At 35.4% G+C, this 19027-nt stretch overlaps 1 protein-coding gene across 3 annotated transcripts in view; it reads right to left on the bottom strand.

Annotated features, from left to right (window-relative positions):
• The window catches only part of LOC131678798 (short-chain dehydrogenase/reductase family 16C member 6), a 74891-nt gene extending 64682 nt beyond the window's left edge, over positions 1-10209 (bottom strand). For 2 of the 3 annotated variants that reach the window (XM_058959121.1, XM_058959119.1), the window contains exon 1: positions 1042-1058. The gene's annotated coding sequence lies outside the window, so the exon portion shown is untranslated. Of the gene's footprint in view, positions 1-1041; positions 1059-10191 lie in introns of those variants that run through there. The other variant, XM_058959118.1, reaches the window with a different exon arrangement.
• Between the last annotated feature and the right edge of the window lie 8818 nt (positions 10210-19027).

Below are 19027 nucleotides of genomic sequence, written 5' to 3' on the forward strand. Positions count from 1 at the left end.
TTATTTAAACAGTTATAACGAAAAAACTGATTTTGTTAGGGATACCCTATCACACAACATTTTAATAGCTGTAAAATTAAAACCATTAAAGTTACAAATATGACGTCCTCAGCAAAGTTGCTTGAAAAAGGTTGTACTACAATTTTGCGGAACACTTCATTGTTCTATCTCTTCTTATTTCGAAAATAGTTTTCAGATCGTACAAACAATAAGGACCACCCTAATGTCACCCACCTCAAAACATGCCTCAATTGACACAGATTATTTGTTCCGAAGACATGAAATCTCTAGAGCCAGTAGTTTAGTCACAAATATTTTTGTCATCCTAAATTCTGGATTCGGACCACTGTGCATTGGTATGCTTATATCCTTATATTGTGCAATTGGGGTAACGTTGTAAGACAAAAAACAAAAGGGTGCCGACAGCAGACCACATTCCCCTACTACCATTTTTTATCGAATCTATTTTTTCCAATGCCGATTTTTCATATATTTTCGCATACAAACTTAAAAATTCTTTTGAGTGAACCAGAAGTAACCAATAGAGTTTATATTAGGCATAAGGTTTATGGAGCCAATCATTTTTTGATTGAGCGGTGCTCTGAACAAAAAATATTTTTGTTCCGGTCTAATACGAACGCATCCAGCAATTCCGATTTAGGAAACTATAAGCAGTCGAATAATAAAATAAAAACATGTTTACTTGTTGATGTGTGACGAATGTTTGAATATGGTATTTTTAAATTGTTATCATTGTTTGTGAGAAATGAACAAGCATTATATAAGCTTGCATTTTGCGTTCTCTATGAACTATAATCCTTTTCTACCCGACACACACGCGACAAAAATACAACTTCGTCTAACACTCTTAACTCAAACAGTCACAATTTCCAACTTCACCATACCATACCGAAAATTTGTTGGCTCGGTTGCAAGTAGGTAACACAGCACTCTGTATCCCACCACCTAGCAAGCAATCCTCAGCAAAAGCGCGCGCAAACGAGCAGAAGAGTTCAATTTGGTAAGAAAGCACGTACATACAGCAAAATAACTTGCCCCACTCGGACGGCAACGACGACGAACCTCGAGGTGCGTAACTTCTCGAACCGACCACCGACAAAACGTCTCGTGGACCGCGCGCGCTCCTGCCTGCTATTCTGATCGACAGCTGTATGAGCACTGCTGTATGTACCGGCTGAGACGCTGTGCTGCAATTGCTTGCTACACCGAGAGCGAATATTAATTGCGCTGTTCAATTGCTTGCCCTCTCGGAGGTGTTGTTTAGATGTGCTCCCGCTGCATGAATGTATGCTTGGTACCTATATGCCGTAAATTTTCCTAGCCGTTGTACATACGCGAAAAGCCAAATTCAGTTTGTGGAAATAATGTGCTGCTATGAGCTGGAGAAGCGCCATCGTGCGTGGTGTAAGAGTGCGTTGTATGGGTTTGTTTATTATCAATGGTACTCAAAATTGTTGGTTTTCCCTAACTTCTGTGACTATGATGACACCTACTTTGAAAAAATTAAACCCACTAGTTATCAAAATGTCATGATATACCCTAATAATACGTTGGCAACCTACGTGCTTGTATCTTGTTTTGTGACGCTAACCTATAAATGATAAATTCTGTCATTTCTATGCAAAGCGAGAAAATGTTACCCAACAAGTTGAACTTTATTATGATTTACGTCAGGCACAAGTGTAAGACGTGTGAAAACAGCAGTGAAATTGAAATTGCTGTCTGATTCTGTAACTATTATATAATATGTGGGTATATAATTGCAAGGTCTAAAAAACTAACATAAAATGGATCTAAATGGATTTCAACTGGTTCAACAAAAAGGATTAGTCGTGAAATATTGTACATTAGTGAGGTGTATCATTAATGGTACGATCACATTATAAGCGTTTATTTTCATAAATCCAGATGATAGATATTTTTTTAAAAACGAGAACTAAGCTATTAACGTCATTCTGTAACTTTTAGACTTTTGAAAATTTAAAGAATTTCAATCAGGTTTTTTTGTTCATTTTAATTTTGATAGTTTAAAGCGTCATTAAGCAAACATTATGCAAGATATACTGCATGACCTACGATGTGAAGTGGTCAGATATTCTGAATAGGGTTTCTGAGCCCCTGGCTACTATTGAACTAGCCCCGAATTATTTGGTTTTGTTGAAACAAAGTACAAAATATCTTCAAAACGATTACATTTTGAAAGATTGCGGTTAAAAGTATTTTGAATTGAAATGGCAGTTGGAATCATATACTATAATGAAATTAGTTTTGGCTATCAATTAGCATGAAATTTTTAAACATTTTTGAATTATTGTTAGAAATACTTTTTAAATGATACAAACATACCTCTATAGTACGTAGATTTTGCCTCGATAGCACGTACGCCTACCAACAAAAACTTGTTTGATTTTGCAATCTTTATAGAAATTCTATAGGTTTCAATACAACTTCAGCATACTTTTGAGCAGTTCTGTGCAACTTAGAACAGTTCTGCAAATTCCAGCAAAATATTTCGATTTTTTAGTAAGCGATAAATGCATCATTAAATTCTATCAAGTATGAAGAGAACAATATATGCGCTGCGTGCCCCCTTCGCGTTTCAGGAAAGTCCTACAAATTTCAGAAGATTGCTAACTTACAGAGAGGTCCTTAGAACTTTAGACCGTTTGTACGACACCCGGATGAGTCATAGTTTTTGTCAAGGTTCAGAGTATCGCAATGAGCTTTACGTCTTATTGAATCTAGAATTATACTACAAACTTCAGAGAATTTTGGTAAATTCTATAAAACTCAGGGTAGTTCTGTGAATTTAAAAATGTTGGTTGAATTTTAAGAAAATCCTACGACCCTGAGTGAAATCTTAATAATTTCTGGAAAGTCCGCGAAGCTTCAAGAATATCCTAAAGATTTTTGGAAAGTCTTTCAAATATCATCAGGTCTCCAAATTTCAAATTCTTCCAAAAAATCAAAGAAATTACTACGAACCTGAAGAAAATTTCATGAAACCCAGCGTTGATTTCAATTAAGTATTTAGAGAAAAGCTTACAAAATTATTAGAAACTTGGGAATATCAAAAAAGTTCTGTAAGCTACGACATGTCGCACAAGCCTCAGCTAACTCTTACTAGCTTCTAGGAAATCTGTCAACTTTAGACAAGCTATCCGAACATCAACCAAGATTTTAGAGAATTCTCAGCGTACGCTAGCGATAAAAATGATTTTTGCATCTATCTTCTAAATCTAAACTTATGAGTATAAAATTTGAGTGCTGAATACCATGCATCCTTCGAGCTTCGAGCTTTGAGTGCTGAATTCCATACATCCTTCGATGTTTTGAAAGGAATTCGGCCTCAGAACAATAGCACCAAGGAAGCTCTTACTACACACAGTGCAGGACAAACGCAGCTTTGTCATGGTATGTTGTCAGCACCTCGTTTATGAAGCTTTTTTAATCACAAAACCGATTTAGTCCACTTAGCAGTGAGATGAGACTTTCCTTACACATGCCACTTTTGGATCATTCATTCGAGTCCTGCAAGATTGAAACATCGAATTAGTTGACACATACATAGACATTTGCCGATCTCGACGAACTTAATCGAGTGGTATATAACACTCGGCCCTTCGGGTCTCGGTTAAAAAGTCGTCTCTCACGGTGATTGCATATCCTTTCAATTGAGAAAGGCAAAAAGGTGCAATATCGGCAAAGTCCCAAAAAGTCGAATTTTATTAAAACAAAATTTTTCGATATACCATAAAATCTCGACGTTTCATGCATTTCAAACATGTTTGGCATCAAAAATACGAATTCGATTTGAAAAGAAAATCGAGTTCCGGCTTATATGGGAATTTCATATGTGACAGGCCGGTTTAGTCTATATATCCGGAACCATATAAGCGATCTGGACGAAATTGGGTAGATATCTGTGGGGATAATATCATTAAGTTTGTGAAAATCGGCCCAACCAGTTCAGGGAAACTGATGTGAGTTCGTTAAGTTTGAAAGATGGCCGCTTTTCCCGCATACTTCCGGAACCGTCTACGGTGCACAGTGTTTCCAAATAGGCAAAAACGTGACCACGAAAAAACGATTTTCGGGCTATAGTGTCTTCAGCAAAGTTTGTCTATAAAATATTCCCCATCTTATTAAAGTATTAGTTTGGTGATTGATCCCCCTAAAGCTGAGAAGCAGATTTTTATTTGGTCATTTATGAAAATAATAAAAAACTGTATTCAGCAAAGCTGTAGGGAATATAATAAGAAACAACTTTGCTGAAGAGACCATGTATCTATCTTTTGATTTTAATACATATTTGTGAAGTTTTCTATGATGCACACCTGAAAATTACTTTTTTCAATATAACTTTTCTGGGTGATTTTTTAGAATTTCAAAATGTTCTAAGATTTTGTTTAGCATAAGAAAATACACAATTTTTGTTACACAAGTTTATTTCTATCTCTTATATCTGTTGAATTATCGAAATTTTTAGTGCCAAAAAAGCAACATTTTGGTATGAAATAACAGTACAATCCGAAAATTTCCGCAGACAAAGCCATATTCATTCGAATCTATAAAGCAAACGCTATCGAATCCAAGGATAACGATTTGTCGCATGCTGTCACTTGAATGCAAAATCATATATTCAAAAGACGACTATAAAACCCTTCCATAAGGCCATTAAAAATTACATCACTCATTTAAGGTTAAACGGAGGAAGTATGAAGTATGTTGTTACATGGTGGAGAGGTAGGAGGTGGGGAGGGGTTAATATAGCTTACCAACTACAAAATGGAATTAAATATTGACTACCGCGGTGGACAATGTAGTCAACGAAAGTTCGGTTGGTCGTCAGTGACCTTGAACTGCAAATGTAAGTTAATTGAGAGACATTTTTGCGAAATTTTTACCATTTTTGCTTTCATCGGTGTATCGGTTTGAATCGGAATTTGATTTGTGACCGCCGGGGCTTCCGGAACCAATGATGGTGGCCAATGTGGCCAAAGAGACTTTGAATGGCTGTTAGTGACCTAGTAATACAACTCCAAGCAGATGTGACCACATTTTGGAAAAAAATTTACAATTCATTGCAGAATTTGTTAAAATCGACAACTTCTGTGTGATCGTACCAGTCTTCCCAAATGAACATCGAACATCATGTTCGCTCTAGTTTTGTGCTGATCCTACACCATCATTTCGTTTGCAAACTCGAACGCGCAAATGCGTACCAAAACACGAGCATATGTTTGTCTGCACAACCGAACCTCATGTACGTACGCGGTGTTCGTACACGCAGGTTCTTAATACTAGTTTTCTCTTTCTCTCATCCATCATCACTAGCATTGACTCATTCTGTTTTGTGTGTGCCTTTCTTATGTACGCACACGGTGTACGTACACGGTGTTTAAACCTAAGTTTGCACATCGTTCGCTTGGGTTCAATGTTCGATGCGAACCTGTACACAAAGGCAAAGCATGTTTGAGGTTGAACGCGCGCACGAAATTTTGTACAGGGGTGCAAACTTGTCGATGTTCATGGGAAGACTGATTCGTACTCATCATCCCGTAATTCCGGAATCGGAAGTCGGATCCGTTAAAATTCAATAACAGCCTATGTGAACGTTGCACCTTTCATTTGTGATTAAGATTGTGAAAATCGGTTCACACAGACGCACATACACACATACATAGACACAGACATTTGCCGAACTCGACGAACTGAATCGAATGGTATATGTCAATCGTACCTCCGGGCCTGCGGTAAAAAAATCGGTTTTCAGACCAATTGCAATACCTTTCTATTGAGAAAGGCAAAAACGGAACGAAAATTAAAATGAAATTATAACATATTTAAAATTAGTCTAATGTTTAACATGAATAAAATCAGTAAAACGAATAAAATCCATGAGCTAAACTAAGGACGGCGCCGATAGTTGAGAGGTAAGCGTGACCGCCACTCATTCCAGTTAGTCTGGGTTCAATCCCAACCGAGGTCGTTGAGATTTTTCCCCGTCCCCGGTCCTTGAGTTGATGGCTCGGAATCTAGTCCAGACATTGGAGTCACCTCTCTGGCGTCGGTAAAGAAGATGTAAAATCCAACTTCTATACTTAAACAAATATCTCCTTTTTCCGTGATACCTGTGGAGTGCGCAATACTAACATTCGTTCCCTTTCCTTCTGCGATCTACGTTCGGGCTTGGCCCGCGCCGGTATTGATAAATAAAACACTAGGATTACCAGGAGCTGCACATTGAAAGAAGCATAATTATCTACTGATTCCCTGTGCAACTTCTGCTAGTCCAGATCGATAACGGAGTAGCAGCCAAGGGTGGTCACACAAGCTCAAGGTAAAATCCATGAGATGAATTAAAAAAAACTGAAGAAAAAAAAACTTAAAACTCAGAACTCAAAACAAAACATTTAAGTAAAGTAAATGAATAAAACTGCTTTTACATATTCAAGAAAATCCTGAAATGTTTGTGAAAATCCCATTTGTTGAAGAATGGCTCATTTATAAGGGAATGTGGTCGGTTGCCGGCACTGGTTGGTTATCGGCACCCCGATGTAGCTTTTGACATAAAGCAGCTATAGTCATTCTGACAAATATATTTGTATATTATATTGGTGCGTTCTCTTTGTGCAGTTTGCCGAAGCAAACAGACTCGAATGTTCTGTTCCACAAGCAAAATATTTTTTTAACAAGTGAAAGGCTACTCAATTTTTTTCATCATTTGTTAATTGGTATGTAATAAAATAATGTAATTCGATGGAAAAAGTATTCACATTGAATATTTATGAAGTGAATTCATTCTATTTTATGATTCAACGTTGAATACCTCCGAAATGTTCATTTTTTCAGTTTACAAAAAGGCTACTAAAATCGGTTGTCGGTACCGAAACAAGGCCGGTTCTTAGCGCCTCTATTCATCCCACCCATTAGTTAGAGCAGTGTCTGCTATATCTATTCAATGCCTTGGCTTAAATCAATGTTTTTCAACCGGGGGTGAATTCACCCCCAGGGGTACGTCAGATTATGAATTATTCCGCTATATTTCAACATGTTATACTAATGTTTCCATCGAATTATTGACTCTATAATATAGAGACAATAATTCGATGGAAATATTGGGATAACAAGTCATACTTTCCCCATAATAAATTATAATCTGACGTACCCCTGGGGGTGAATTCACATCCGGTTGAAAAACACTGGCTTAAATAATATTATAAATAAGGGTGCTTCCTCGACTTTTCACTTCTCTCAAAAGCGAGTGTTTTACGTTTTCCAGGTCAGATTTTTCATTTGATTACTTCTGAGGAACGAAGCAAACCTATTTTAGCGCGATCCAGTGACAGTTAGCCGAGTTATCAACGAAATAGTCTGGCATCCTCACTAATGAGATGAAAACGGGCTCGTCTACCCTAACGACGCTGAATCCCTCTGGATAAAGACTCGACACGTCAATCGTTTGTTTACCATTTGTCTGTCAGTGTCATTCCAATCGAGCACGAGACCTGTCAATGGTCCTCGTTCCAGAAGGATTCGAAGCGATTATCTTCGGATTGAGGGCCTTTGACAGGTCTCGTGCTTGATTGGAATGACATGATAGAGATGGCGAGTATTTATCCAGAAGGATTCAGCGTTTTTAGTCTACCCATAGATAACAGACGTTTAGGCTCGATTTGAATCGTGTGTAAATACCCGCTACTGAAATTCCGAATAAATCAGACGTCTGAAACACGTTTGGCAAACGTTTGTAGATGGCGCAGTGATCGATATAATGCAGTTAGAGTGCAGCTGTCAAACACGTATAGCAAACAGTTGCGCAGATGGCAATAGTGAAACACGGATTTCCAACGTTTATCAATTTGAAAGTTTACACAGGTTTTTGAAGAAATTTTATTCTAGCCTAAACATCTGTTATCTGTGGTCTACCCTACTAGTGTATAGTTACTATATTCATAGTTAGGCGGAGACATTGAGCGGCGCCAATTGAACATGTCAAATACCGGAGCCAATCGAGCATGACGTCACATAACATGTTCTCTTTGGATGTATATGGGAAAGGTATTGTGATTATAGTCATAACTATTTAACTTTTATCTTGTGTTATCACGTGTAGAAAAACGAAAAGAACCAATTTTTTTCTGTAACAAGAAAAGATATTCGCACAAGTATGAAATCATATCATCGGATGATCCGATCTTCGAATTGTTTTTTTTTCTATTCGTGCATGTAAAGTTCTTACTTACGACGACAATGAAATTATAAAACTAGAGCTTGAACATTTACATGGGATGCCAGTGTTTTTTTTCCTGAAATAAGAACTGCCAGTTTTCCGGCTTTTGTGTCCGCCTAACCCTAAATATAGTAACTCTATACTAGTGGTGTATGTCCAGGGATGCCATTATGCCAGATTTATCTGGCACAGCCAGAGTTTTTTGCTACTTCTAGACAAATAGCTCAGTCTGCCAGACATTTAAATTTAAATTTAACAAAACTCGAGTGATGCAAGTTCTTTGAAGTATGTTAAATTTCGATGACCTTGATGTTGGCTTCAAGTGACAGATTTTGCCAGACATTTTTAGTTGAAATGCCAGATTTTCTTTAAAACTCTGTGTATGTCAACAAAGATAAATTATAGAAATCCGACATAAAAACATAAAAATATACAACAGTCATTTCGATTGAAATCTCTTCGTCCGCAAACCAGCCATTATTGAAAAAAGAACTGTGAAAAATCTTATCGATCGGTGAGTTGATTATGGAAATATCGTGCACATCGCAAACTCTATAGAAAACAAAAGACGTTTTACGGGGCAAAGCCAGAAGTTCTATTATTCACTATTTTCACATTTTTCGACAAACACATGAGAACATGTTCTATTAGGTGCATCTTAGCTGATTAGCTAAAATATCATTATTTATAACAACACTCAAATTTACCGAGTTCAAAGGTATATAACCCCTTAGTTCACTAGTGCCCAGTACTAGGTTTTAGAACGGCACTAATACAAAGTTCCGCCTTACTGAGAGTTCAACATGCCAACCGCTACACTTTCGAGTCACAAAACATGTATCTAACGTTCTACAAGGGTAATTAAAGTAATTCATCGATGAGTGGCATGACAAGTAAATCTGCTTTGAAAATGTTGTTTATTTCTCTTTCTTTTGAACTCCGTAAAAGGTTTGCTTTGTCATGTTTCCTCTTCCTTGTGTCACCTACGTTATAAATTTTATGTCTAAGATGAAACTAGTTGAAAGTGTATACGTAGAATTATTACGGACTGCAGGAAATGTACGTTGTAGATACCAACACAGGTTCGGGGTCGTTTGGACGAAAGTAAAAGCAGAAAAATACCAAAACAAACCATTTGATCTCGCACACACTGTTCAGGCCAAACCCGAACGAAAGAGAAAGAAGCAATAGTAATAATTGCCTCGGTACGTGTGCAATTACACAAGTATATTGACTTAAACCTGCAAACTGGTATAGGCATACACAAAGAAAACCTACTGCCCGCTCGACACCGATGAAGCCCCCGCCGCCACGCCGACAATCCACTGGAGGTAACCTGCTATCGGAATGCGAAAAGTCGTCGCGATCAAAGATCGAGTCGTTTGCATGCGAAAACGACAGACTTCAAGTACCTACAGAAATAGACAGATTCCTACAGTACGCCGGTGACGAACACTTCAGTTTTGCACTACCCCCGGTTATTTGTTGACACTAGCTCAAACCACTAAACGGCTGCTGCTGCGGCTGAAGCCACTTGTCGCCTATTTGAACAGAGTCTGCTCGATCTACCTACGTCAGAGGCCATGAAGTGCCGGAAGGCCAACATTTATTTGTTCTAATGACACCGTAATAATTCAAGGGCCGATGAACGTTCCACGCCTCTAAATGAAAAAAAAATATATTTCTGATCCTAAACTTTGCACCAGCCAGTTTTTTTTGCAGATTAATTGGATGTGTTCATCAGCTGCTCGTTGAAAAGTCACACGCGAAACACACGAGTGAAAATATGTGTTACACGCGGTTTGAATGTTTGGTCTCACAATAAGTCCAGTGAAGTAGAGTTTAAATCCTGTTGTGCTTCAAGTGCTATTTGGCAATGTCCTTCAATGCCATCGAGTAATGGAACAGCAATTAAAATCAATTCGAACACTTACGTCAACGAAAAAAAACGGCACCAGTTTCTAGTTGCAGTGAATTACTGACTGGTGCAGAATCAGGAAGAAAAGAATGGTAAAAGACCGGCTTCTGATGACAGTTAGGATAAAACAGATGTGCGCATGTGCGAAATGAAAAGGACTGCTCAGGGGTAAAAAGAGATCTTCTAGAACTATCGTTAGAATGATAACCCTCTGATGCCCTTCCTTAGAGTCAAGTTGCTATTCCGGTACTATGTTGGGCATGCAATAAAATGCATAAACTGAAAAACTTACTTTTTGGCGCCACGATGGTTGTGCATTCCGTTTAGTTAGGGGCTAGGTGAAAAGCAATAATTTACTTATACTTTTTTTTCAGTATTAAAATTGGTCTCATCATACACTCTAATAAAAATTTTAAATTACCGATACGTGAAAAGTTATGTAAATATATTCTACTTACCTTTTCACGTAGATACTGGCTGCTTAATTAAGTCATTAATTTGTAGTTAATACATAATCCAATTGAGGTTAGGTTTTACATATTTACCTTTCAGTAGACTTTTTCGTCACATCTGTCGAAAAGATATACAGTGTCAATGTAAGGTCTGATAAATGTTGTTTTATAAAAAAAAATGTTTATGATATTCATTGATATTCACTTGAAATTCCACATAGATTTGTATTGGAAGTTCACGTAGCATTCACCTGTCGAAAAATTAAATTTCATTCGAATGTTTGGTAGCGTCTCCATTACGACGATTTTATTCTTATAAGATATCCGAATGATTCTCAAAGGAAAATGTTATATTAGATAATAAAATTGAAAAAATTAGAATTATTTCTTTTTACTGTATTAAAACATGTTTATGAACTTATAATGTATAAACCTTAAATTAATCGATTTATAAATAATTTATTAGTAACATATAAATCGCGTTTTGTTTCTAATACCAATTTAATAAACGAGTAGCCACAACAATTCAGAATTGGGGTTTTCGATTGATTGACACCGGTGTAGTGGAGTGCACTGAAACTGCACCGTTTTGCACTTTCTAGCAGAAGTGCAGAAAACTGGGTATGTTCCTTTGACACTTCTGCTAGAAAGTGCAAAACCAGTGCACTCCACTACACCGGTGTCAATCAATCGAAAATCCTAAATATAAACGAACCTTTCCATTATTCTGCAAAATTCGTCACCGGTGTAGTTACATCCGAAAACGGCAGATCTGATTTATGCTGGCGAATGACTTGGGTTGTGATACGGCGTAGACACACCTCCAAGAAAGTGCTACACTAATTTGGATATCTTATGGTATGGTAACCGAAAAACTGCTATCAAATTTTTTAACATATTCGTTGCCTGTTCTACCGATGATAGCTCGTAGGTTGGATTGCCGTACACTTTCCAATTGAATTAATTATTGCACTTCCGAAATATACCAGCTTTGGTTCAGATGGTAAATAACGTGCCCTATGTCCGACATCAACATTTGACAACTTCAGTATAACCGCAGCGTCGTCCTTCGCGAAAATATTGGTGTCGTCTTGTACTAAAGCGATTGTCGGTTTGTATCTAACTGCGACAAAACAAACGGCAACACAGTTAATGTAACAAATCACAATTTTTCGTATCTGAAATAAAATAAACAAAATAGAAGCTTTAAATTATAAGCGCAATATTTAAAAAAGAAAACGATAAATACAATTGATATTGTCACAAATAACACAAAAGAGCTTCAGCCATTAGCGAAAGTTATTTTTATTCTCTGCGAATGAATAATAAATGTATAAAGGCTCAGTAAAGGAACAGAAATTAATAAAATTAAAAAAAAATCGCGAATAAAATAAATAATATACAATTCTTGAATTCAATAAATACAATGAATACAATTAGTAAAATTAATAATAAGAGAATTGAATATAATGAATAAAATGAACGAAATAAATAAATTACATACACTACCAATATTATAAAAATGAAATCAAAAAATAAAATGTATAAAGAAGATAAAATAAATAAAAAAATCCAAAGACTAAAATAATTACACGAGTATGAGCATGATGATTCGTAGTTGCTACTCCGTGATTAACCAGAATAAACGAAATTGTACAGAGAATGGGGTCTGGGAGTAGCTATGTGCATGACCTTAATATGCACGATTCAAGAGATTTATGCTTTAATTAACACTCGGAATACCAAGGCACAGTGGTCCAGATCGCTAATTTAAGAGGAATTTTAACTTTCTGGCAAACCTATATAATTTAGCCTATCATGTCTTAAGATGAATTTGTGTACATCAGAAGATGCTTCTTTCTGTTGGAATAGTTATTAGGGTGGTTCCAATTTATCTTAAATACGAAAATAAACTTTTTACTGATGATAGATAGAGCTCCATGGTCTTGCACAAAGTTGTAAAGAGATTTATTTTGAATATTTTTTTGAATATATCAAAATTCTATCTTTCTTAGTTTTTGCTATATAAGAAATTTAAAACAGTGGATTAGGGTGTTCCTGAAAAAAACGTTTTTTTTAGTATAACTTTGGTATTTTTTACTTTTTGTTAAAACAATCTTTGAACAGCTTGTAGAAAACTTCAAACCGAGTATTTTTCTCTTGGACACCGAAGGTCTAACTTTTTTCTTTCAAAAGTTATGGACACTTTTCGTCTAAAAAATAGCTTATTTCCAGGCTCATTATCGCTGATGCGGGCACCTAAAGCTGAATACTGTTTTAAACACATGAAAGATCATACTTTTTAGTATACTTGAGCAAAAATTTGCGAAGACGATATTTTTTAAAATTTTGCAATTTAGATTTAAATTTTGTAGTTTTGCAGGATCTATTGGCCTTGATCTGTCTAATAACATCAATATCAAATACCTGCCTAAAACATTCCAATAGAAATTCATTCCAATGTTCTGAAATCAATCAAAATCAATTTCATATCACATTGAGTTCAGTTTTGAATATTGCAATATGGATTAGGGTCATTTTTTAATGGGAAGCGAAACTGGAATTGCTTTAATGTCTATGAAACTTAGAACTGCTCACCGAAAAATTGCATAACTTCCAACATTTGCTGAAAATGTTTTTATTTTGGGGATGCGTCGAGTTGAGACGAAGACATTATAGTACTAATATCGAGAAAATCACCTTCCAAACGTAGGGGAATTTATGAAAAATGGCGTTTTCCGTTCCGCCAATTTCACAGGTTTAGTATCTTCGATGAATTTTACAAACGTTAAACAGCACATCATTTGATAAAAAAAAATTTTGGCGTTATACCCTCCAAGAAGTATTTATGACGAATTTACTCTTCAAACAAATTTAGTTCCAAACTTAATGTCTTCAGCAAAATTTTGAGGAGTGCTATTACAAACCACTTTGTTGAAGACATGAAGGCTTAATGTTTTCAAGGTATTAACATGTTTTAGGCTATTTCTATTTAATTTTAAATTAAATTATAATGATTTTACTGTTTATGATAAATCTCTTCTATTGTTTATTAACGATAAAATTTACATTTTATCCAAAGCTTGAGTTTGTGAAGCTCACAATAGAAAGTTATTTTAGAAAAAAAACTAGATTAAGGAACACTTAGTAAATATCATTTTAAAGCTCGGTATACTCCATATACGTAGTATTCATGCCTACAATAAAGTTGTTTTGAATGAAAGTCTCAACAAATTCGCTAAAGACTATTTTTTGAAAAACTGATTCTCCAAAATTTTAAAACTTCAAAGATGGCGGTTTCGTAATACATTGAATAAAATAAATAATACATTGAAGACCCGATTTGATCAGCCCCCAATTTTATCAGCCTCATATTAAAATATGTTTGATGGGCTCTAGCAAACAAACAAGCCTGAATTTGAGTTAATCCTTTCTTGACCATGTTTTCCTTATCTTAAAGATGCAAAAATAAAAAAATCATTTTTTTTAATTTTTGCGTTGCAAGACTATATTTAATAATCAGAAATAGTTATTAGACTACATCAAGGGAAGGGAAGAATATTTTAACAGCTTCAGTTTATTATGAAAAAATGTCGCGATTTAGTTAATGTCCCTATTTTGTTAGCCTAAAATACACCATGGATGTGATAAAAACGGGTCTTTACTGTATTTATTATTCACATTAATAGGTTCAATCCATTTTCTGAGGATATTTTCTTTCAATTGCATCGAGCTACACCGCTTTTTAGGCAGTTTTCAAGGGGTTATTTTATCGACTTCTTGCAAAATTCGGCGAACCTATTCCCATTCGTGCGATTGTTTATGTTAAAAGGGTATCCTAAATTAATTGGTATACTTAAAAGTTTATATGTTGCAGATAGAGAAAATTATTAAATTTTCAGCTTTCCTACACAATATTAAAAAAGCTTCTTAAACTACTGTTCCTAATACGATTATGTAAATTTTAAAGTATTTGAAATTTTTTAATAGAATTGACGGAAGGTTATAGAAAAGTTTCGTGAATAGGAAAATTCCAGTAATGATAATGATTTTCCCTAACGGGTTTCGAGAGTTTTTTTATTAGTTCTTTGGCATTAGGATTAGGGATAATAATTCAGATCAAATATACTACTGGGAAGTCACTTCACAAAAAGTCGATATCGAAGTAAAGTTTGAACTATGCATGCATGCACTTCAGAGGTAGCGAGATATCAAGCGCTGAAATTTCAGTGCTTAGTTCTCAGCCGCGCTGGGAATTTGGTTATGCAACTAATTTTTTCCGATCTTTTTTTAAATGCAAATAATTAAGCAATCTTCATTTCGTTATATTCTGAATTGAACATATTTTGTTGTATGTAATTTTAAATGTACTTTCATTTGATGGCATTGTAAGGGAACACGTATCCGCCGGTTGATGCCAATCGAGCTGACATTTCTTTAGATTGAGCAAACTAATTTATTTGTTTGTTAAGTGTTATTGTCTGAGTGAATGACTTTTGAATAATATATGAGGGTGGATAATTGTCAAAATTCGCAAGATCAGTTTCAACATAAAATACAAATATTTTTATGGTCATATTTAATGGTTTACTTTTAGTCCATTAACTCATCAGTCAATTATACTGAGCTAAGAATAAGTACGTACTATTTGGAAACGGGGGGTGTTTGATTCGTGCATGATTATCGTTTAGGAACGCAGCATTTATATTTTTTTCTGTTTCGCGTTTTCATTGTAATATCGCAACGTTTACTCGAACGAGGTGGAAAATTTCAAGTTACGGGATCTCAATATGCTTGTGATTATACCAATAAGGACCATTTATAAATTCTGCTACGCTATTAGGAGAATGAGATATGACTATTTGTGACATAAATCGGAGGGGAGCACGTCATGTGCTCTGACGCAATTGGCCATTTTACGCACGATTGCTCCATGTATATAGGAAATTCTATAGAACATGAACACTTTTGCGAGTAGCAGCATTAATGTGCTACTACAAAATGAAGGAAAAACTAAAATCATTTGATTCGTATTAGACCAAGGGGGAAAATAACGTGGTAATTTAGTTAGTGTTGGGTAATCTTCGCGTGACATAATTTATGAATGTTCCACAATACCACTTTTAAACTCATTATTTAAGGTCCATTTTACATTGTCGACAACACTCCCGACAGCGTCCGGAGTTCAAGTTGTTTTCGATGAAACAAACTTGATAAACGATTACCCAGAATTTAAACGCCTAGAACATTTACGTATTCTACAGTCAATAAGCTATTCAAACATCTTATGCACGAAAGTATATTCTCAGTCGCATCGCTTGCTTGAAGCGAATCCTGGTACTTATGGGAGTGTCACTGAGTCGGGGCCTTCCGTTAAGTAAGTACCACATCAACACTTCCTTTCTCATCCCAAGTTAAGGTCGTGGCCCGCAATGGTGGCAATCAGGCGAAATTCTCGCTTGGATTGGATCAATTGTTATTTCTCAAGTAGTCTGGCAGGAAATGAGAGTCATCAGTCTGCAATCTGCAAGTATACCATGCTTACGCAACGTAACGCAATGCAACACCTTTGTTTACGAGATAGGCGTGCCAAATTTCACCTCATCGAAAAACAGTATTGTACTCGCAGGAAATAATCTTGCGAAGGCTAACAATTGGTGATGGCTAATTTCACATCATACATTGCATTGTCCCGAGCCGAAATTTTTTGTCTAGATATAAATAAAATCTCTGCAATCACCAGTCAGAATACATAGCACACGAGCTAATTCTTGCACACCTGTTTTAGCTATATAGATATTGTCATTATCCAATATGTTTGGTTCGAAAACAACAGGTGCGATAATAGGCACATTACCCTAATTCGCAGTGAATATTTATTTTTACTTTGTATTGAATTGGACAGCAAATGTTATCGAATTTAATTGTAATTTTTGGCGATTGAAAAATGACAAGTTGGGCACTTTAAAGCAAAAAAAGTTATTTGAAAAAAACTTTTCCTTGTCCAAACTGAATTTTTTTCAGTGTATTTTTATCGAAAACTAAACCAATGAAAGTCATAATCACCTCAGACTCCATTTTCCCAGCTGTTAGTTGCCTGATACATGCAAAAAGTATCAGTAACGAATTTGGTATATATTCATAACAAACTTGAATGAAGACTGGAAGATTGGAAGATTAAAGCGCGATTCAGACGATACATCAGCTTCCGTCAACGTCAACGGAACGTCACCGTTCCGTCAGGATAAGTTAAATACTTTCTCTTGCGTCCGTTCACACATGCCGTACGTCAAAACGTTCCGTGCCGTTGATGTTGTGTGTGAATGCCTCCATTTAACTGCATGTAACTTATCCTGACGGAACGGTGACGTTCCGTTGACGTTGACGGAAGCTGATGTATCGTCTGAATCGTCCTTAAGACTGGAAGACTGGAAGACTGGAAGACTGTAAGACTGTAAGACTGGAAGACTGGAAGACTGAAAGACTGAAAGACTGAAAGACTGAAAGACTGAAAGACTGAAAGACTGGAAGACTGGAAGACTGGAAGACTGGAAGACAAGAAGACTGGAAGACTTGAAGACTGTAGTTCATTTGTTCCTCTCAAAACTGATAAATTTTATGAAACAATTGACAAACATTTCTAAAATTTATTTCATGTCTGATGGAGCAGCACAATACAAAAATAAGAAAAACTTTGTAAGCTTGTGTAGATTCCAGTCAAAGTATGAGTTAAGCGCAGAATGGCATTTTGTTGCAGCATCCCATGGAAAAGGACCCTGTGATGCTATTGGTGGCACTCTCAAGCGAATGGCAAAAAGAGCCAGTCTTGCTCGCGATTATGGAAATACCGTAACAAGTTCCCGAGAGTTATATTACTGGGCAGTTGAACAAACTGATAAAATATCACAAAATTAATTTTCTGCTGCATATTCACTGAACAAAATGTCAGAAGAACTTTAAGCGCTGTATAATAACGCCAAAACAATACCTGGAACTCAAAAACTCCACAGTTTTGTGCCTATTCCTGGGGGCAAAGTAGAGACGAAAAGGGATTCTAATTCAGAAGATTAACCAAAAATATTTTCCTTGTATAGAAATATCACAAAACAGCATGCATGAAGTTAGTTTTAAGACAAATGTAATTCTTCCTCAGCACTAAACAAGAAAATAAAAAAGTAATGGAATATTTGTTTAACGACATAAACTCTTTTCAATGGGATTCTTGATTAAGGGGTTACATACCTTTTAGTGATAAAAATGTCAAGAAAGTTTGAATATACGTAAAGGAATAAAGCAATGATTTCATTACATCAAACTTATAATATTTTGGTAGAACATTTTTCAGTAAAATAAACTAGCATAAATAAATAAATTGATAATTGGCGGAGTTATGGCTTTTTCCCTGAAACCCCCTTTTGAATTAAGAGGTTTGCTGTGATCACTATTGGAGACCAATAGATCATCTAAAATCAAAAAATTCCATTAGTGTATGAGTATTCCTCGTACCTGAACCATTAGTTGAATAAATAATAATTTTTTCCTGCATTCGAGAACGTTTTTAGTAAAAAATCGCTGCTTAGCTTTAAAAATTGCATTAAAAAATTCTTATCCATGAAACAAAAATTTATGAATAAAAAAGGAATCGTTAAAGTACGAGAAAAATCAATTACGATCAATTGAAAAAAAAATTAAGAAAATTGATTGAGTAACTTTCGGCAATCGTGATCACGGAAAACCATGTTTAGTAAAACGACATTTCAAGATAAACGAGTTTAAAATTTCAAATTACCACTGCTCTTGGTAGATGAAGCGCGCTTGGAAGCGCTGTAACTTTCAATCTATTTCTCGGATCTTTATAAAAAATTGGAAAAACATTCTCAAGGAGTTGTACTTTCAGATAAAGTAATAAAAAAATGTTTTCACGAAAAATAAAAAAGTTATTAACCCCTTAATAAAAATATTCTTAGTTGCTAAATTAGACAATATCTTCTCACAAACTGAGTTTTATTGGATTCTGAGATGATTATGACTTTCATTGGTTTAGTTTTCGATAAAAATACAATGAAGAAAAAAATTCAGTTTGGATAAGGAAAAGTTTTTTTCAAATAACTTTTTAACGGTAGGTAGAAAACATAATTATCTACCTTGGAACAAAATTTCATCCAAATCAAAAATGGTTTTTTTTGTAAATCGACTTTAAATTTTTAAAATCGATTTTTTTCACTGTAGGAGTCAATGATGAATTTTTTCAACATTTTTATTCGAAAATTTGGCCATTTTTGTGAAAACCACTTCTACAACATTTTTTTGTAGGATTTGTCATTTTTAGACTATAGCCATTTGAAAAAAATTGGTAAAAAAGTTTGGCCCTTTTCAAAAGACAGCCTGGATAATTTTCGG

This window comes from Topomyia yanbarensis, chromosome 2, assembly GCF_030247195.1.
Source record: "Topomyia yanbarensis strain Yona2022 chromosome 2, ASM3024719v1, whole genome shotgun sequence".
Classification (NCBI taxonomy): domain Eukaryota; kingdom Metazoa; phylum Arthropoda; class Insecta; order Diptera; family Culicidae; genus Topomyia; species Topomyia yanbarensis.